The following is a 21213-nucleotide window of genomic DNA, read 5'->3' as shown; positions in this document are numbered from 1 at the left end:
GGTGCCTGACAAGGTCCCCCCCCCGGGCGAAATTAAAGGTTGTGGCTAGGCCTGGGCGAAAATTTCGTTCCGTTCGCGGAAATTGCGATAATTTGACATTTTCGCGTTCCGCGGAGAGCGCGAAAATGTAAAAATTTCCGGTTTCCGCAGCTTGGCGATAATTTGTTTCTTGCTCGCGGTGTAAAATAATACATGCGCGCGATCGCCTTACCTGAACCCCTGCGTTCGCCGACAAGTTTTCTTGATCCGGTCGCGTTCTCCATGAGATGTTGTATTGTTTTTAGCCATTTGCGCTGTCTCGCGACAGTTCGCGCCCGCAGTGACGTCATGCGTCGCGCGATCACGTCTTTCTTCTCGCGATCATGCACCGCGAGAACTCAAAACAAGATAGCCGCGCCCGCAAGCAACCACATGGGTAAGTTGGCAACCCGCAACCATGCAGAAAATTTCGCGAACATGCGGGAAAAAAACTTCCAGATCTTCGCGATATTTCCGCTTGTTTGCGATTAATTTTAAACATTTTCGCGATAATTTGCGAAAGTTAATTTCGCAAATTCCACCCACCCCTACCGGAGTTATCCGCATCGGCAGGTCAGGGCCTTCGCCCGGTGAGACCGGGCTGTCTAATGTGGAGGCCCGCTGTTGAGGGGGCTTGTGGACGGTGGCGTGGCCCCCTCCCCCACCCTCGGAGGATCAGAGTCCTCCGTCCTCCTCCTCCGAACGGCCCTGAGCCACCCCCCAGTGACGGACGCTGTGGCCTGATATACCGAGCAGGAGGCTGTGGGCGCAATTACAGTGGAGGCACAAAACACCGCTGGTGAGAGGGGGCCGGATCGACCGCCAGTGGCGGAGGAAAGGTGTAACCCCTGCTGCCCTTGTGGTGTGGGCTCGCGGGCGGCTGATATGGCGCCTGGAGGAGTCAGCAGCCCCCTTTCTATCTTCATCCCCCTCGGGCATCGCGATACGCAGAGCGGCGCTTGGAGGGCAGTGCCGCCATAGCCTTGAAGTGCCTCACTCGGGGGCTGGGACCGAGGCAGGCTGGGACTATTGGATGCGGTGCGCAGGGATCGGCCACGACCGCACGTACTACAGCAAAGACTCCAGAGGACCTCGCTGACTCGCCGGCAGCACACGGGAGTGTGATGTGCAGGTGGGGCCGGGTGTGGCTCTGGACCCCCAGGATTGAGACACAACAATTGATACAATCGCCGTAATGCCTTTGGGGACTTCATCTGAGTGTCACAGGGGAGACCTGGCGGAGTGAGCACGGAGCAGGCACCTTTCCACAGCTGCAACAACTAGGGAGATGCCAGTGGCCATATTAGATAACCTGCTCCGTTTCCCCTCCCTCCTCTGACGCTTCCTCGGCCCGAGTGATTGAGCCGCTGTGACAGCTCCTCCTTGCTTTCAATCTGTTGATTGGGGTTGTCAGCTCTCTTGTGCTGGGGGAGCTACTGGACCCTACTGTACAGTCGAACTGTGTGACCAACCCCCATGGTTCCGGCGGCCCGCAGATATCACCACGGAGAAATCTCCTCCATAGACGGTGAGGCTTTGGGCGGCCTCCTCCCCTCCGCAGGGGTCTGGTCCGGATCTCTCGTCGGGTGTCTGGGTGCGGCGGGGTGGCCTCGCCGCTGTCTGCGTGTCTACGCGGTGGGCTGAACACCCTGTAAGAAGACCTCAAGAGAACCGGACTTGTAACAAACCCATCTCTCGACCAATCGGAAGTCTCATTCAAATAATCAGTAGAAAGACTTGACATGGCCACCGCTAAGAGCTCCCGAGAGTCCCAGCAGGCCAAGCTAGACCGATTTACCTGGCTGAGCGACGGGGGACTAGTGACAAACTGCAGGGTGGAACTGAGCAGGACCCTATTGAACCTACAATGAAGGACTTTATGGCATCTATAATAGGGGTCCACACATCGATTGACTCTCTCTCTCCTCAGAGGTGACATTGATTAGAGCAGATCTTACGAAACCTAGAGAGCAGGTGAAACAGTTAGAGCTTACTACAGTGGCGTAGCTAGAGCATGTGGCGCCCGGGGCTATCCCTCAGATTGCCGCCCCCTCCCCGAGGCATGCACTTCAAAGAGGTCCGAGAGACACGTAGTATCGCCGCTAATAGTTACCTTGATCATGCAACTTACATGCACATACATGACGCGGTCCAAGGCTACACAGTTGAATACAGCGTGACTGGCAGTACAAAAGAGAACACACAGTATGATCTATCTGGGGACTCAGAAAAACCGCATGTGACATCGATCAGAGAGCTGCGTGAACAATTACCTGGTAATCCCCTCAACACAATGCAAACATGCACACACATGACACTGTTCATGTAACCTTCATCTACAGCTGACATTAAATGACCATACATCTCTTCTTAGTCTTATAAGGACCAGTAAAACTCACTCTTTTCCAAATCTTTCTAAATATTATCACTTTCCATGTAATGTTCCTTTGATGGGAAGAGGAGGTTTCTGAGGTGGGAGTATAAGGCAAGTGATACTACTCAGGCTCCATCTGTGCGAGCCTTCAGGGAGAATCCCTCTTCATTACTACCTCCACCTGACCCCGGACTCGGCAACGCACTCCCTTACAGGCTTGATTATCCACTACTCCTCTCTCCAGGGCACCTTATCTCACATCTGACCTTGGGCCCCAGCCCCATATCAGGCACCATCGGGCTCCACTTTGCTTTTTCCCAGTAAAAACATTAGTAAAATCACCTTCAAACTTAAAACATTGAATATAGCAGTAAATATAATTAGCATGCACTTTAAAGTATGTTCCACAGTAGCCCTTATGACCCGACTGCTAATTAAATAAACAAACAGAAAGGCCATGACAGGGTCGGCTTTAGCGCTGATGCGAAAGTCATTTTTGGCGCCACACTAATAACCTTTTTCTCCGTAAATACCTTTACTTCCACCTTCCAACAGGGCCCCTCATCCCTCCATGGCCCCCCTAGGGACCTCCTCCTCGGATTGCCTCACGCCATAAGTGCCCCTCATCACCCCATAGCCCCTCCCCCTCATGACCTCCTCCTTGGACTCCCTCACTGCCACCATCCACCAGTGCCCCTTCTCTCTCTGTAGCCTCTCCCCCTCATGACCTCCTCCTCAGACTCCCTCACTACCACCCTCCACCAGTGCTCCTCATCTCACCCTAGCTCCCCCTCCACACCATGACCTCTTCCTCGGATTCCCTCACTGTCACCCAGGGCACAAGTCCTAAAAAAAGAAGTGGGGGGGACGCTGACGTCACAACAGCAAGTGATGTCACGAAAGGTGGCTTGCACCATCAGACTCATTGCCTCCCCTCGCTCACCCCTTGGATGCCATTGCATCAGGGAAGCCAGCGCGTGAGCAGCGTTCTGAATGAGCTCCGATCTCACCCCAGAGAGGCCAAAGAGTAAATGTGTGGCTTCATTTGCTCCAGTAATCGAGCTCCCGTTAAAATAAGTGAGGGGACACCATCCACCCGTCTGGTACCCCGACTCGAGCCCTGCAGTCACCCTCCACCAGTGCACCTAATCGCTCCACAGCCCCTCCAACTACCTCCTCCTCAGATTCCCTCACTGCCACCCTCCACCAGTGCCCCTCATTGCTCCGTAGCCCCTCTCTCATATGCATTTGTTGTTTAGCGCTACTCATATCAGTGTTGTCAGAAGGTGCGCTGGAATCTCCACGGAGGCAGAATGTTGCTTTTTCCCAATGCCCGCCTCCCGGAGCTCACTGCGTTAAGCAGCTTCTCCAGGCCGGGGGAAAGGGGAAGTGGACAGAGAAGAGACACTCGTGCTGGACCTGAACTCCTTCGTCGTCTTTCTTAGATGATACAGGAGCACCTAATGCACAGAGGGAGACAACACTTCAATACTACACTTGTACCTACTTCTGACTTCTTCCTCCTATCGATCCCTCTCTCTCTCTCTCTTTTATCCTACCAGGTTCTGCGTGAGTATTGCTTCTCTTCTTTCTTTTTTCTGTATATTCAGTAGGTTGCAGCTGGGATTGAGGGACAGCTACTTTCCTAATGCACATGGGAGAGAAAAGGAACAGTTAAACTCCCTTCCTAACCTAATTCTCTAATTCTTCTATGGGCCTCTCTTCCTACCTTCCTCGCTAATGCTGCGACTACCCAATAGAGGATTCTGGTTTACAACATACAGCAGTTTGAGTAGTCTTCTTGAAAGAAACGATTGTCAATACTCATTGGTTTTCAAATCTCTGGGAGGAAAGGCGAAGCCTTGAACTGAAAGTTGATTTTTTCCTTATGCTCAGCTCCTAGGACTGAACGCGCAAAAAGGAAGCCAGGTAGGAGCAAGGGTGGAGGTAAGAAAAGGGAAGCACGCATGAAAGGCAGGGGGGAAGGGGAAAAGGAGACTGAGCATTTATTATCACAGAGTTGGAACTTGCTGTGTTCACGACGCAGTCTTTACCAAGTCTAATTCTTACTTGTCTCTGGTCACAATGGTATTCCACTGGCTCACCTCGTATTTGACGGTAGCCTACCGGAGCTGTGAAATAGTTGGAAGCTTCTCAGGAATTCGACGAGCAGCGGGAAACTTTGAACTTCTCAGCTGAAGGGGCAGCACAGTTGACCAACTGCCCAAAACGAGGAGCTGTGATGAGGACGAACTGGCCTGAATGCTGCTCCTCTCTTCTGAAGAGAATGTACAAAAACGAAGAGGAACGCTACCAGTTTTGACAGAAAACTGTAGCGCGACACGAAAATACTTCTACTTCAGTCAAGACTCAAATTGAAGTGCGCAATGGAGTGCGCGCGCGCCGAGGATGAAATCTCGGTTCACGCGATATCCACGCCTTAGCACAAGTACATCAGAAGAATTAGCAATTAGGGCGGCCATCTTAAAGGGGTCAATTCCGCCTAAACGTTTACCCAACAATTGCAACTAGAGGGCTTCACAATAACCCTACGATTGCAATTCTGATTTTCCATTACAGAAATGACGTTCACTAGGTTCCTGACAAGTGTAGTGTGTCAGCACTTTACACCACGAACACATTATACAGAGACCATGAATCATACAAGTATGTAAATCAGTCTACAGGGAATGTCACATAAGCTAATGAGGATTACAAGGTGTAGGAATCACATGTCATCCATACTGGTGGGCAGTATATTTTGAGAGGGTTTGGTCTGAGGAAACAAAAATGTATCTCTGCCCAAACATACTCATCTTAGCAACATTAGAATGATGAAAGACTCAAAGTTCTAACTATATCACAAAACAAAAAAAGCGAAGTTCTAACTATACCATTTATGTTTGTATGCAGCTCTTTGGTGACCGTTCATTGGTCACTGTCCTATGTTAGGATTGTAACTTCTGAACTGCAAGTAACACAAGGATCTCTGTGGCAAAGGCAACAACCCACTGAGCTTCGACACAAAATACAGTTCATCTGCATTTAAAAACTACTAACAGACAAATAATTGCTCTCCAGCGAATCATTAATCACCAGCGTTATTGGGGCATTTTTTATTGTCTTATTGTTGTCCTGCATCGGCCATGATAATGATAAAAACTATTAAAATAAAGCGCACACGAAGTACCTGTCCTGCTGGACCTGCGCATTTTTTTTAAAGAAAAGAAACACATTCTCTTACCTACTACTGCACTGAATTATCCACGGACGCAGCAGAGCAGACTACCCCAGGCCCTCACGAGAGTGCGTAGTGGTGACGCGCGTGACGCGTCACCGCTACGTTCTCATCGCGAGGGCCGGGCAAAAATGTAGCCCAGGGCCATCATTGGTAGCGCTGGCGCGCTCTCAAAGATTGACGGCCCTGGAGCGGGATGGGAACAGTATACGCGGGCGGCGCCGCGCGGGCAGATTAACGGTCATCAACGCGCTGCTTGCACTAAAGTGGGCCGCCCGGCCGCGGCGGACTTTATATTTTATTTAGTGACACTGTGTCCCTAAATAAATTATAAAGACAACCGTCGCCCTAAATATAGTGCCGCCTGGGGAGGTCTGCCCCCACTGCCCCCCCAGCTACGCGCCTGGCTTACTACCACCGGCCTTGTGGAGGACACCTCAAAACGAGCATAGGAGAATTTGTCATTCCGCCAGTATGCAGAGGACAAATTGGACGACTATGAAGGACGCATAAGACGAAATAACGTCTGCATTCTTGGGGTACTGGAGAAATCGGAGGGCCCCTCTGCGGACCTGTTCATTGAGGAACTGATCATGACAAAGGTTCAACCAAAGGGCCTTTCTAAATTGTTTGTCATTGAGAGCCCATAGAGTGCCAGGGGGCCGCCCGAGACCAGGGCCCCCCTCCCTCCCGGCCCCCCCCCCCCCCCCCCCCCAAATACTGGCTAGTCTACTCCACTATCGGGACAGGGACCCGATCCTTCAAGCGGCGAGGGTTGCGCCTCCGATCCGGCTGGACAATTCGGACATCACTTTCTTCCCAGACTTCACCCGAGCAGTGCAGATACGGAGGCGATCCGTCCTTGATAAGCGCAGATTGAGGAACAAGGGTCTCGAGTACGCCATGCTCTTCCCTGCACGCCTGCGAGTGGAACTTGATGGAAAAGCTCGCTTCTTTGACCTCTCGGAGATGGCCTCTGACTGGCTAGATGGCCTTGGAACCTCGCCGGATAAGCATTCCACTGATCACTGATTTGCGCGATTAACTTACTTGGATGGACCTTAGATGACTTAGGACACTTTGGATTGGGAGACAAGATCAAGATAAGTGTTGTATTGCAGTATATTAGATTATCGCCAGACTTTGTGTTGCTCTAAGAAACGTACCTCATTGGCAACCCATGCAAAGCAATGCACAGGTGGGGATACTCGATGGTGGCCCACTCAGGCTTCACGTCTAGCTCTAGGGGAGTAGGTATCATTCCCTTCTCACTCAACTCCTCTCTTACAGATGACCGGGGCGGATATAATGGAGTCACGGGCTCTTGGGAGGGAAGGCTAATCTCCTTTATTTCAATATATGCCCCGCCGGGGATGCAGGGTATGACATTCACTGACTTAAGCGCTGAACTCCTGAAGCTCCCTGACTGACATCTAGTGCTTGGTGGGGACTTGAATTCAATTGTCAGGCGCTCTAGATACCCCCCCCTCGCATAACTCCCCAAGTTGGAAATGCATTCCCCAGCTTTTTGGCAGCAATGGAGCTAATGAATGGCTGGAGGACATACAACCCAGAAAAGATACAGCACACCTTTCATTCAGGGGCACACAACAGCCTATCCCGTCTTGATTACATACTTGTCTCGGCATCACTGATCTTCATGAAATCCACCACCTGGCCAGAGGTATCTGATCACTTCCCTCTATGGGCTCATAGTTTTAGACCAGACTCTGGTGGGACGGATTGCCCCGTTAAACCCCTGGTATTTAAAAACAAAAAAAAAAAATATGGAAGGGCCTAATCAGTCATTGACAAATACTTTTTAGAGAACGAACACACAGTTTAGTCCCCCCAAATACTGTGGGAAGCCTTTAAAACGGTGATCCGAGGGCAGGCCCTTTCCTTGGTGGCGGGTTCTAAAAAGGATTGGATGAAATAAATCTCCGACATAGAACAGGAGCTTTATCGACTGGAGCAAGAACCTACCTCAGACCCCACACCTGAAGCTCTTCACTCCCTACGCCAGGATGAATACCGAGCTTTAGTTACCGACCGGGCTAAATTAATGGGACAGTATAAACTGGGGCGGATATATGACTGGGGAGATAAGGATGGCAAATTGCTAGCCTTGTTAGACAAAAGGGAGCAAGCCAGCAGACTTGTACTGGAACTCAAAGGACCGGATGGATCCCCAGTGACAGACCCACAAGAGATAGCCAACCACTTTGCTGCACACTTCCAACTAGTATACAGCTCAGTAGCACCATATCCTGAAACAGAGTTTATTGACCGTATAAAAGACCTCTCTCTCCCAAAATTATCAGACTCAGATCATGCATTCCTGGACAGTGCACTTACTGCTGACGAAATAGCTACAGCCATTCGGGCTTTACGATCAGGGAAAGCCCTGGGCCCTAACGGCATTCCAATTGAGCTTTACAAACTTCGACCAGATAAATTGGCCCCATACCTCAAATCTATGTTCGAGGACAGCCTCGAGCAGAGCGCATTGCCAAATGACCAAAGGATAGCCACTATAGTCACAATCCACAAGGCACGAAAGCCCAAAAGGGAGTGCACCTCCTATTGACCTAGCACGCTACTGAATGCGGTGCCCAAGATTCTGGCCAAAGTATTAGCCACTAGGCTGATCAAGGTAATAAGTGATCTTGTACACCCAGATCAATCTGGGTTCATGCCCAAAAGAAACAGCCCTCAACCTGCGAAGACTGCATGAAGTCTTGGGCAGAGTACCGACTATTCGTGAGGACGCCATTATAGTTTCCCTAGATGCCATTTTGGCCTTTGATACACTGGAGTGGCCTTATCTCTTTGCGGTGCTTGTCAAGCTAGGATTTGGGCCGAATTTTTGCCGCTGGGTGCGACTGTTTTACAGCGCGCCGATGGCTCTGGTAGTTGTAAACAAAGTCAGAGCCGTTTATACTCAGCCGAGGGACCCGCCAGGGGTGCCACCTTTCTGCCCTACTGTTCGCCCTGGCCCTTGAACCACTTGCGGAGTGGATCCGCAAAGATGCTATGATTTGCAGCATGCGTTGGTCGGCAGACTGGGAGGCCTGAATATCCCTCTATGTGGACAATATTCTCCTCTATCTCACGTCCCCGAAAAGATCCTTAACAGCAGCCTTGGATATATTGGAGGTATTTGGCAGGTATTCTGGATTTCGCATTAATGGCAAAAATCACTCTTGTATGTCCTATGGGGGACTATTCCCCCCCCCCCCCCCTCTGCCCAGTAATTGCCCGATTCCCGTAGTCTCAGCAGGCTTCAAATACTTAGGCATATTTATTTCTCTTGACCCCTTAGTCCGGTACTCCTGCAATCTGCTCGCCCCCCCCCTCCCCCCCCCCCCCACTGCAGTGGCTCAGAAGCGACATAATACACTGGAAGACACTCCCGCTCTCACTCTTGGGCAAAGCGGCATTATTTAAAATGTCGTTGCCCCGGTTTTTATATGCGTTACAGAATTCGGCTGACCTTGTCCCGAACTTCTATTTTAAAAATGTCAAAGGGCTCCTTAGGGATCTCTTATGGGGAGGGAGACCGTGTATTACTATAAAAAAACTGACACTTAGCTGGTATGATGGGGTAACCGGCTTGCCTGACATTAAAAAATACTACTGGGCCGCGCAACTCACGGCTATTAACCACTGCACATATGGCCGCCTTGATAACCCAGGGTTCCTAATGGATCGCTGGCTTGCCCACCGGGACCTTTTTGAGGACATTATACTCAACACCAACTAAACCACTTACCGGCCCAACTGGCCATAAAGTCAAAATTTGGCACTCTGCTACTAAATTGCTAGGCTGGCAAAACAGGCTGAACCTTGCCACACCTCTATGTGATTTGCACAAATTAGGCTACAGGGGAAACTTAAAGGGTTTTGATAAATGGGACTTAATAGGCATTTCTCATGTCTGAGACCTTTGGTGCACCGGGGGTGTGAAATCCTTTGGCGCTCTACAAACGCAATATGCCCTGGCAGACTCAGAATATTATCGATACCTTCAAATTAGACACTCACTGCTTGCATCAATTCCAGATGTTTCGACTCCACCAGACACCTCCATTAGAAGACAGATTGCTCGAAGGCTATTTGCATGACAGAGCCATTTCCCTAACATATCGTAAACTTATCAATAATACCGATGACCCCCCTATTGAAATTGCGAGACAAGTGGACAGAGGATGGGATAGAATTAGATGACAACCTGGCAGGAAGCGGTCTCCTCTCCTAAAACAGTCGCTATCTCAGCATGACTCAGATTGGTGCAGTTGAAGATCCTCCATAGAATTTAAGAAACGGGTCCCCTGCTGGTCCAGATGGGTGGACTAATGGATGGCTCTTGTGGGAGGGGATGCACACAAACGGGCACATTCATACATATACTGTGGCACTGTGAGCAAATACAGGAATACTGGCGTAACGTCCATAAGGTCATGAGTGATGTGCTGGGGGCGGTGGTCAGTCCAGAGGCGCCCAGGTGACTCTGGGGGCCCACCGACCTCACCACCTATACTATGAACTGGGTCACGCTCGGATGCATGATTGCCAAGAGAAATATCGCTCAGCTCTGGGGTGCCCCACATCCGCCCACGGTTAAAGCTTGGGAGAAAGATTTAGACTGGTGCATGCTAAGAGAAAACGGTATACGTAGCCCAGGGTTGCCCCCGCAAGTGGTCCAAGACTTGGTCCCCCTGGAATACATATCGGGGCGAAATATGTCCCCCTTCCCGTGTAGCTGATGATGATGATCCACCTTACCCGTGACGACTTATGTAATTGAATTGCTCTAATTTATGTAACTTGATTTCACTGTAACCCTCCATTGATTCTGTGAATTTTGTACCTTTATGTCGGGACTGTTCAATAAAAAAAAATGTAGGGCTCGCTCCAGCCTATTTTAGCTGCTTGGTCGAAGATCTTGTGTACAATACAGTTAATAGTGGGTATTTGATCAGCCCCTTGCTCTTGATGAATGGCCTTGTCTGCCGCATTTCTGTATTCCTTATTCAATGGCTTTCCTCCTTGTTCTAGATGTATGATAGAGGGTCTTTTTCTGCTTTCGGGTTGACTCTGTATTCACTCTGTTCTTTCTCGTTGTTAGTGCTTTGAGGCCTTTTGGTCTAATGCGCTTTAGAAATGATACCAATACAAATATTCTCTGTGCCATGCCCCATTACTTCTTCTGGTTGGATGTGTTGTATCCTTCCTCTGCTTACATGCTCGGACTTTTTTCATTTTAGCACTTATTTGGAGCACAGCACTTTCTCCCCCTTTCTTCCCATCTTCCCTACCAGCAATCAATCTGGGATTTGTAGAGCGCGCTACTCACCCGTGAGGGTCTCAAGGCGGTGAGGGGTGGGAGGTATGCAGATCAGTTTCAGCCGAAGAGCCAGGTCTTGAGGGTCTTCTTGATGGTGTTAAGGGAGGGGCGCGTCTGTCTGTTGGTAGCTCGTTCCAGGTTTTGGCTGCGATTTGGGAGAATGATCTTCCACCTGTTGTGGCTCTGTGGATGCGCAGGGATTCAGCTAGTGCGAGGTTGGCAGATCGGAGGTTTCGTTTGGGCACGTGGTATATTCTGTAGTTGAGGTATTTGGGTCCGTTGTGTAGGCGTGGGTGAGTATTTTGAAGGGGACTCTCCTCAACGGAGCCAGTGGAGTCTCCGCAGTTGGCTGATGGGCTCATGCCGTGGGATGCCGAGGAATAGTCTGGCCGCAGTGTTCTTTATCATGTGGAGTAGGGATTTGTTGATGCTCGCGTAGAGAGTGACTGTTTTCCATGACTCAGGGGAGGGGGGGGTTGAGGGGGATTCATTTGAAGGTCTTTCGAAAGATGGGGGGGGGGGGTAGAGGGGGATTCATTTGAAGGTCTTTCGAAAGATGGGGGGGGGGTAGAGGGGGATTCATTTGAAGGTCTTTCGAAAGATGCAGAGGGTGTTGAAGCAGCTGGAGGTGACGGCGTTGACCTGTCGGGTCATGGTGAGTGATGAATAGAGTACGATGCCGAGGTTTTTGGTGTGGTCTGAGGGGGTGGGCGGGCTTCCAAGGGTGATGGGCCACCAGGTGGCCCATGCTGAAGGGGTGCTTCAGAGGACGTGGGTTTCTGTCTTTTCGGCGTTGAGTTTTAGGCAGCTGTTAGTCATCCAGACTGCGACATCTTGCATTGCGCTCTGGAAGTTTTTGCGGTGTCTGGGTCGCTGGTGAGCGAGAGGATGAGCTGGGTGTCGGCGTAGGAAATGTTGAGACTGTGATGTCTGCCGATGGCTGCGAGTGGGGCCATGTAGATGTTGAAAAGGGTCGGGCTCCGGGATGACCCCTGTGGGACTCAGCCAGTGATTTTAGTGGGGGCGGAGAAGAAGGGTGGTAGTCTGATTCTTTGACTTCTTCCGGTGAGGAACGATCGGATCCAGTTGAGGGATTTTCCTTGTATGCCGGCGTCGTGTAGTTTGTCGGTCAGTGTGTGGTGAGAGACTGTCGAAAGCTGCAGACTGGTCGGAGGATGAGGGCTGTGGAGTGGCCTTGATCCAGGCAGGCACGAATGTGCTCTGTGGCGGCGAGTAGGGCAGTCTCGGTGCTGTGGTTGCTTCAGAATCCGGATTAGGACGGGTCGAGGGCGGCGTTCTCTTCGATGAATCGTGTCAGTTCCCTGTTGACTGCTTTCTCTGTTACCTTGGCCGTGAAGGGAAGGCGTGAGATGGGCCAGTAGTTCTTGAGGTCGGTGGGGTCAGCCATGGGCTTTTTGAGCAGGGGGTCTGACTTTTGAGTGCTTCCAGTCATGAGGGAAGGTGCCTGTTGTGAAGGTGGTGTTGATGGTCGGTTTTAGTTCGGGTGCAATTGCGTCCATGGCCCTGTGGTAGATGTACGGGGGGCAGGGGTCGGTCCCCCCCTCCCCCCCACCCCCCTCCCCCCGAGTGTATGCCTTTCATGGTCGTGGCAGTGTCCTTGGTCGTGATTGGTGTCCAGTTGGAGATGGTGGGTGGGCTGGCGTCTCTGGGGCTGTGGCGTCTTGTGGGTGGTCGACTAAGTTGTCGTAGAGTGTCCTGATCTTCAGGTGGAAGTAGGATCCAAGCTTGTTGCAGAGGTCTTGGGACGGGGTGATGTCTGTGGCTTCGTTGCGTGGGTTAGTGAAATCCTGAATGACGCTGCAGAGTTCCTTGGAGTTGGCAAGACTTTTGTTGTGGATGAAGTTCCTTTCGGTGGTTCTGATTTGGTTGTGGTAGTGCGTGATGGCGCACTTGTTGGTGGAGTAGTTATCGGTAGTCTTGGTGTTCCTCCAGTTCTTCTCCAGACGTCTGCAGGTGCGCCTGACTTGGAGATCGGTGGTGAACCAGTCTGCTTTCTTGGGACGCTGTTTGCCGGGGTTGCACAGCTGGAGATCCAGGTGAGGAGGCCTGTGGCTGCTGTTTGCGTTGGGTGTCTAGGTGGGGGTGTCTAGGTTGAGGGCGGAGTTCTGTTGATCATCGGTAATCTTGCTCCAGTGCCTTCGTGGTGGGCGAGGGGTGGTTTCGGTGCCTTAGAATTGCAAACGGTGAAATGGACGCAGCGGTGGTCGGTCCATGGTGGTTGCGCTGTGTGGCCGAAGTGAGCGTTGCTACCTGCTGTGAAGATGGGGTCGAGAGGGTGTGTCCTGCTCTTTGGGTCCAGTGACGAGTAGGTTGAGTCCGATGCTGACGAGGTTGTCCCGGAGGATGGTGGAGTTGGGGTTCCTGGGGTTGTCGAGGTGAAAGTTTAAGTCTCCGATGAGTATGTAGTTTATTGAAGCGATGGCATGGGGTGTGATTAAGTCTGTGATGGCGGTGGTGAAGGGCGTCCGGGGTGTCTGTAGACGAGGGTTCCTCAGTGTGGTGTTAGGGTTGGTCTGGATCTGGAAGGGAAGGTGTTTGGTGGGGGGGGGGGGGAAGGTTTCGCTGGAGGTGGTGAGGCGGAGGGCGCTCTTGTGTGCAATGGCGAGGCGGTTGGGCGCGGTCCTTCCTCTGGATCTTTTATCCATCCGGGATGGCGGTGTTGATGTCAGGGGCGGAGTTGGCGTGGGTCCAGGTCTCTGTGAAGAAGGCAATGTTGGGCGAGGGGGGAGTAAAGCAGGTTCCAGATTTCCAAGTAGTGTTTGTGTATGGAGCGCACACTGAGGAGGATTCATCTTAGGCGGTCGTCTGTCTTGGCGTCGGCGGCCTGGGTGATGGTGAAAGTCTGACAGGCAGTGGAGGCAGGTGAACTGGCCGTGGGTCGAGGTTGGCGAGGCCTGTTGGCAGTCTGTGTCTTCTGTGGTTGAGTGCGAGAAGGGCGTCGTAGCGGTGGAAGGTCACGGATCCAGGGTTCCTGGTGCTGGTCGCGGGCAGGTGCAGACAGGCTTGCTTTAGGCGTGCCCGCTGCGTGACTGCACAGCGCCTGCCATTAAGTAGGGGGGGGGACTGGACTGCAGGTAGGGAGATGGGAGTGGGGGATGTGTCGGCGCGAGGGGCAGCAGTGGCTGGAAAAGGCTGTATTACATTTACAAAAAAACTAAAACTGGAGTGAGACCAAGTGAAGAATTAAAAGATTAAGGAGAATCAAGTGAGCGAGGGGGACACCTGGTGGGCAGGAACTGGATCCCCTCTGAGGCTGTGACAGGCTCCCGGCGCGAACCCTGAAGATGGGAGGGTTCTAGTGCTGAGGCGGTGCGGCAGTGAAAGCGGAGCTGCTGGGGAGAGTGCTGGCCTGGACCAGCAACCCCCTCTTTTCTATAACACCTGATTGTCATTGCTCTCCATCCTGTCCCCCCCCCTTTTTTTTTTATTCACTCGGGCCCCTCTGCTTGTAATTACTCACTGGTGCTTCTCTCCCTCTCCCCAGACTGCTCCCCATTATTCATATTGAAACTCCCCACCCCAAGGCCACAGCAACTGTTCGTTGGTTATGGCGCTGCTATGCACTTTATTTTCAAAGTGGAGTGTCCAACTGTAAAATGATGGTCCTGTTTGAGTTGGTTAAACTGCAGAATAACGTTGAATAAGCATATCAAAATGGCCCACTTTCATGCATATGCTGTGAGGCACACTGGTGGACATTTTGACATTTGTAGTTTACAGTTCAAACGCCACTGCTACTTTCTAGGTCAAGCCTGGGCAGCGCATGCGCTGCTCTGCGAGGCATGCGGTCTTCGAATATGGACTTGAAGCCCCGACTACAGTCTGCCCTGACTACAGTCTGCCCCTATTTGCCATTGGCTTGTCATTGTCCTTCATAAATGCTAGCACTTGGTTCTTTGTAGGCTTGTTAGTCCCTCCTTACCACCGCCTTGTCTTCATTTGTAACCTCCTATGAGGACTAGCCCTTTTACTTCTGTTACATGGTAGGTCTTAGTCTGTAAGCACTATTTTTTTTTTTTTTAGGTCTTCTCTGGCGTTAGCAGCGCGCATGCATGGGCCTTTTGCGATTGATTCAGCCAAAGCTGAACATGCACGCGTACGGATGGACAAACATGGCTGCTCTCGCCATTCAGCCAAAGCTAAACATGCACGCATACGTACAGACAGTGGTCAGTCCGACGCCATATATTTTTTTTTCCTTCTGTACCCCCTTGTGCTCTTCTGCCCAGCACTCCTCCACTGTGTGCGGTCGCGCGCACACATTTTAGACTGCTCGGGGGCCCTGGCAGTGTGTCCCTGGCCCACTAGGCCTCACACGCTCTCCTAAGACACTGCTCCTCGCATGTGGCACCTCCCTCAGGCCACTGTGGCCTGCTGCCTGGATACACTTCCTGCCGCTCCGGTTAGGCGTACCACTGTTTATTCTCCTCTCCTTCACGCCGCACACCTCTCAGCGGCAACGACCAATGCATAGTTTCTTAGTTTTTTTTTCTTTGCCGACTTCCTCGTTATGTAGTTTAGATCTTATCACTTATGTCATTCTGGCATTTAGTTTTTTTAAATGGGCATTGATGGCTTTCCGCTGTGAAATAGAACGTGTAGGCGTGCTATCCTGGTTATAGTTTGTATTTAAATGGGTGCGGAGGCTTTTCTGTAAATTGCCTTTGACGCATACACTAGAATCCCCAGACGAGACTGGCTTGGCACCCGCAACCAGTCTGTAGTGCCTAATAGCTTGTGTATAGTGTATGTTGGCACGCTTTTGCCGCCTTTGGTCTTGTAAATGAGGATCCTTAGAACTCCTTTCCTAACGGTACTCATAGCAATGAAAAGATGAACAGCAGAGTAGACACCTTTGGATTCCAGCACTTCTTTCAAACACATACAAATGCAGCTCTTACACGAGTCTTCTGAGCTATAATGCGGTCTCGTTAAATATTTATATACCAGACATTGCGCAAAAGAACAGTGACGATGGCAAAATGGGGAGATGCGGTGGCTTATATATACGGAAGTTAACAGTTGCGGTGCGGATAAGAGGCGCCGCCGCTGTGTGAAATTCACCTGTGAAGACTGGTAGTAACAAACACTAGCATAAATAATTATATTTACAACAATTTGCGCAGGCCTGGCTTTTTTTTCTGGTGCACATGTAATGACCAGCCGCAGAGGCCCTGTTCTCCCACAAGGTGGGGGTCTGGCAGAAGAGCGGCCCTGTGCACCCCGAGAGGTCCTGTGTCCTAAGAGTCCTTGTGCACCCACACATGGTGAGACCTGGTGGCCGAGAGGCCCAGTCCGCCAACATAAGTGAGGCCTGTCTCAGGTGCGCCTGTATTGATAGGCCAGGCGGCGGAAGACCTTCCCGCATGGTGACACCTGGCTGAGCAATGGCCCTGTTCTTGCAAATGGTGAAACCAAACAGGGCTGTTCTCCCAGTCTCCCACCTGGTGGGACATGCGGCGGAGAGGCCCTGTTCCGCCTCCTGGTGGGGGCGGGCGGTGGAGAAACCCTGTTCTCCCACATGCTGAGACAGGGCAGTAGAGGGTCTATTCTCCCACCTGGTGGGACCCGCGGGAGAGGCCCTGGTCGCCTGCATGGTGAGACAGCGGTAGAGGGTCTATTCTCACTCAGGGTGGGGGCTGGCGTTGGAGAGGTCTGAGACCCTGTTCTCCTCGCTGTGGTTCCCGTCGAGGGTTCCGCTGTAGCCAGGGCCTCGTGGACTGACGCTGCAGTAGGCCAGAGAACTGATGGGTAAAGCATGAGGTGTTGTCTGTGCGGGGGGAAGGGGGAGGTGGGGAGGGGCTGCAGACCAGAGGGAGAAACTAGAGTGTTGGTTTGACGGCAGATGATGCGCTTCGTCCGATTGATTTTTGCTGATCGGACTCAATCGCTTACAGCAGATTGATAGAGATGGGCCCGGGAGCAGAGGTCATCCTTAACCGACCTTTATCAATAGCTGCTATTCTCCACACGCACATCTGCCCACCATTTGTGGGGGCATGGGCCGTACTCCGTGAATGGCGAGGCGTCGTTTAGCCAGCACCAATTCCAACAGGGCAAATCTATGCTTCATTTTAGCCCCTCGTTTGGGGGTTGGGAGTACACCCAGCAGGCTATGTTTGATCGAGGCCTTCAACATGCGCAATTCCTTGCTGTAACTGCCCCCCCACCCCTTGTAACTCTGTAGCCTACTGCACTCCCGCGTCCTATGCAGGAACATTGGTGGCTCTAGCCTGCATCGGGGACACGCAGCTTTAAACCTATGTAACCGTAGAGGTGTTAAGTAGGTGTGTAATTGATAAAATTGGGTGAATTTGAACTGTGCATTACTATCCACGTCCCTGACCACGGCTCAGGCTCGCTTCCACTCTCCCTCCCCGAGTTGTTCAGGCTAATCACCCATCCATCTATCGCCGACCACTGACCTCTCTATCTTACGGTCAGCATTCAAGGCCTTATAAACGTGGGATATCAGACCTTAAGGAATCTGGGTCCAGCAGTAGCAGCAGCGTCTGTTTCCGCCGGCTCCACAGAAAAATCTATCCAGACCTCGCGTGCCATGCGGACACCTTGGCTTATTGAAACTAGCTTTAACTTAATGAAAGGCGAGAACTATTGCTTTTTTAATGCTTTTTGCTTTGCTATACAATACCATTAGTAAAGCAAATGGCGTTAACTTAATCAAAGGCCAGGCCTATTGCATTTTCAATACTTGTTTTTTTTAGTTTCTCCTACTGCAGACACTATATGCTTTCCTGCAACATTCAGTGCGCCATGCGCGCTTTCACTTTCCAAGCAGCCCAGTACACTGCCGGCCGCTTCTTTGAAATGAAATTAGTTTCCACATTTACAAGAGTGTGAGCTATTGGCATTGAAAATCACAATTCCTTTTATTTGTGTCAATTATCAAAACACATAAACAAAAGACCTTGTCATTTACAATGCCGTTAGCTAACTCTCAAATGCAACACCTGTTGCATTGCAAATGCTTGTTTGTTTTGGGGCTCAAGGCTCTTGTCCCTCAGTCTTTAAATACCAAACCTTTGTTGAATATATTGTAATGTGCCAGATTCCAACATGCCGAGCACATGCAGGTGCTTCCCCGCGTGTCCCTTTTTATTAATTCTCGGTTTCCTTCACGGGATTCACGAGTATCAATACATTTCTAGCTGCTTTGGCAAAAAAAGCATCTGACCAGGAGTCCTCTGGATTCGTCATTGGTACCCTAATTAGGAGAAGCCCCCTACTGGTATAGAATATTCCCACGCAGCTGCTTGGCAGAGTAAGATGCTGGGTGTTCACTGTCCTGATGTCCTCTTAATGACCCAGGCCGAAACGCCGTCTGCCATAGACTTGTATAGACCCCACCTTTTTCATTCCAAACTTAAGAAACGAAGGAAGTTGGTGGGCCGCAGGGGTGCCATCCATACAAATATGGGTACAGGAATTAGACAGATGTATGGTAGCTGAAAAGGAAGTCTTCATAACTCGGGGGTGCCCTAGGAAGTGGGAAAAGAAATGGAAAGCGTGGAATGGGTACAGAGGGTCCCTATGTACATCCCCGTTGGTGGATTTGGCAATGCAACGGAAAGAACTTCAGGAAGTGTTGAACCAAGAAATGTAATTCATTATATGTTACTCAGAAAGTGTTTTACGTTGCTGCTGATGCAAATATGATCCTGTATGTGCAACTGATAAAATCAATAAAATGTTATCCAGAAAAAAAAAGAAACTAAGGAAGGAGTCGTACGTCTTTTTATTTATGATGCACTTGTCACTCACCCTTGCACTTTCTTTCATGTTTGTGAGCCCTGATTCATAGGTAAATCTTGCCATTTTATAAAATCTCGAATTAAATTGTATTTATAACCATGACTGAGTTTTCAAATGTATTTGTTTGAAAGCGGTTTATTGGAGACTTTTGATGTGTTGTGCACATATATGCGATTTTATATATCCATCGGTAGAGATCCTTGTTCTCCTAGAAAAATAGAGGCTCTTGCTATGAGAATGAATCCGCAGTGAACCTTTGTCCTTTTGATAGGATTTCCAGTAAAGCACCTATGATGCGTTTCATTGTGTTATGCAGTCCGGTTTCGTGTTTAGGGTGCCGCTCGTTGTGGAAATCTGAGGAGCCTGTTGCCGTGCTGATTGGAGCGTTGGGGGACTCGAGCCTTGCTGCCTGCGGACTCTGGCCACGCTAAGGGAGCTGCCGTGTGTGCCCTAATCGCTGGCGGGACTGCGAGGACCACTGTGCACAGCGCGGAATTCACCGCAGCACCTGTGGCCTCTTCCCGCCAGCTCCTCCCGGAAAGCTGCACCACCGCCTCCACCTTTTTAAGACTCGCGGCCCCCGCTTCGCGGGTGCCGCTCGTTGTGGAAATCTGAGGAGCCTGTTGCCGTGCTGATTGGAGCGTTGGGGGACTCGAGCCTTGCTGCCTGCGGACTCTGGCCACGCTAAGGGAGCTGCCGTGTGTGCCCTAATCGCTGGCGGGACTGCGAGGACCACTGTGCACAGCGCGGAATTCACCGCAGCACCTGTGGCCTCTTCCCGCCAGCTCCTCCCGGAAAGCTGCACCACCGCCTCCACCTTTTTAAGACTCGCGGCCCCCGCTTCGCGGGTGCCGCTCGTTGTGGAAATCTGAGGAGCCTGTTGCCGTGCTGATTGGAGCGTTGGGGGACTCGAGCCTTGCTGCCTGCGGACTCTGGCCACGCTAAGGGAGCTGCCGTGTGTGCCCTAATCGCTGGCGGGACTGCGAGGACCACTGTGCACAGCGCGGAATTCACCGCAGCACCTGTGGCCTCTTCCCGCCAGCTCCTCCTCCGACCCCTCCCTCTATTTAATATCCCACACCCTTACGCGCTAGCGGGACGCGCGCGGGGTGAAGCTCGGGACGAAGACCGGGCCAAGAGCAGGGCCCGTTTGTGCCCGTTCGTGACCGGTAGTGACCGGACCGGGCTATCCCCCTTATTCCTCCTGCTGCCTGATTCCCTGTGTATTACGTGTAACCAGGAGCAAACCCCGGTTGGCTGTAGGATCACCAATCTGCCGCAGGAGGTATGGAGAAGTTTCTCATTAGAGCAAACAACATTATTGATAAAGAAATTGTTACACTGGAGAAACGTTTGTCTAAGGAACTAATGTCTCTTAAACGTTCCAGTATGGGCCCTTTTGCTAATGCTAAATCTCCTGAAAGACCGACTGACTGCTTGCCCGTGGTGGACGCTCACTCTTTACTACCCGATTCTGCCTCCCAGCTTAGTATTGACCCTGTTGTAATACCTAATGCCTCCACCGTTATTGCTGACGTTAGCCATGTATCTGATTGTGCAAATGCTTCCCTTTCCTCTGTAATTGATGGGAATTCTCCCCTTCTTTCAACTCAGGGGGGAAAAGAAGGGGCTATTAAGAAACGGAAGAGACAGTATTACAAAAAAGGTAAAAACAACGGGAGGGCATCCAAAACAGCTAGAATAGACGGAGCATCGGTATTATTGAATCCCGAAGGTGGAGGGAGTCTACCTAGTAACGATATCTCCCTGGATAAAATTGCAACTCTACTAAAATCTTTTATTTCTCCCCTTGAGGCCAAACTTGATAGGCTTGATTTTAGAATGTCTAATATAGAGAAATCAACTGTCTTACTTTTAGCTAACTCCCCCAAGCCTAATAGTTCTGGTCCCCCTCCTAGCATGCTTGCCCCCCAAATTATCCCTTCTACTACTGTGCCCCCAATTCCCGTTCCAATGGCCACAAGCATTCAACTTGTTCCCCAAGTTCCTAGTTCTGTTAGCCTAGCTGCCTCCCAGAATATCCAAGTCCCACCCCCAGGTTCGCATATCCCACCCGCACTTTTGTCTATTGATACACAAGGGTCCCCACATGAAGACATCAAAACTCCTAAAATTAGACGGCCCGACCTACCACCGGAGGCCAATCGGTTTATGGTAATCCTGGCAGGAGCACCTCCGTTAGACAAGGGTGAAACCGAAACCTATAGCTCCCTTAAAACTCAAGTCATAAAATGGCTTAACTGGAATCGACCATTACCGGCACATCTGCACAACGAAGTCATCATGGTGAGGAGGGTGCCATGGATTGGTAAGACCCCTAAATCCATTAAGGGAGACTGTATCACTGTGAGTTTTAGAGACCCCCGTACTGTGTCTTACATATGTGCGGGCGTTAACAGATCATTAGAATCCACTATC

At 51.0% G+C, this 21213-nt stretch overlaps 1 protein-coding gene across 5 annotated transcripts in view; it reads left to right on the top strand.

Moving 5' to 3' along the window:
• The window catches only part of ITPR1 (inositol 1,4,5-trisphosphate receptor type 1), a 1957366-nt gene that overhangs the window by 116887 nt on the left and 1819266 nt on the right, over positions 1 to 21213 (top strand). The gene's annotated exons all lie outside the window — the stretch shown is intronic.

Source organism: Triturus cristatus, chromosome 9 (assembly GCF_964204655.1).
Source record: "Triturus cristatus chromosome 9, aTriCri1.1, whole genome shotgun sequence".
Classification (NCBI taxonomy): Eukaryota; Metazoa; Chordata; class Amphibia; order Caudata; family Salamandridae; genus Triturus; species Triturus cristatus.
Note: the sequence above shows the minus strand (reverse complement) of the source record. Positions and strands in the feature narration are given on the sequence as shown.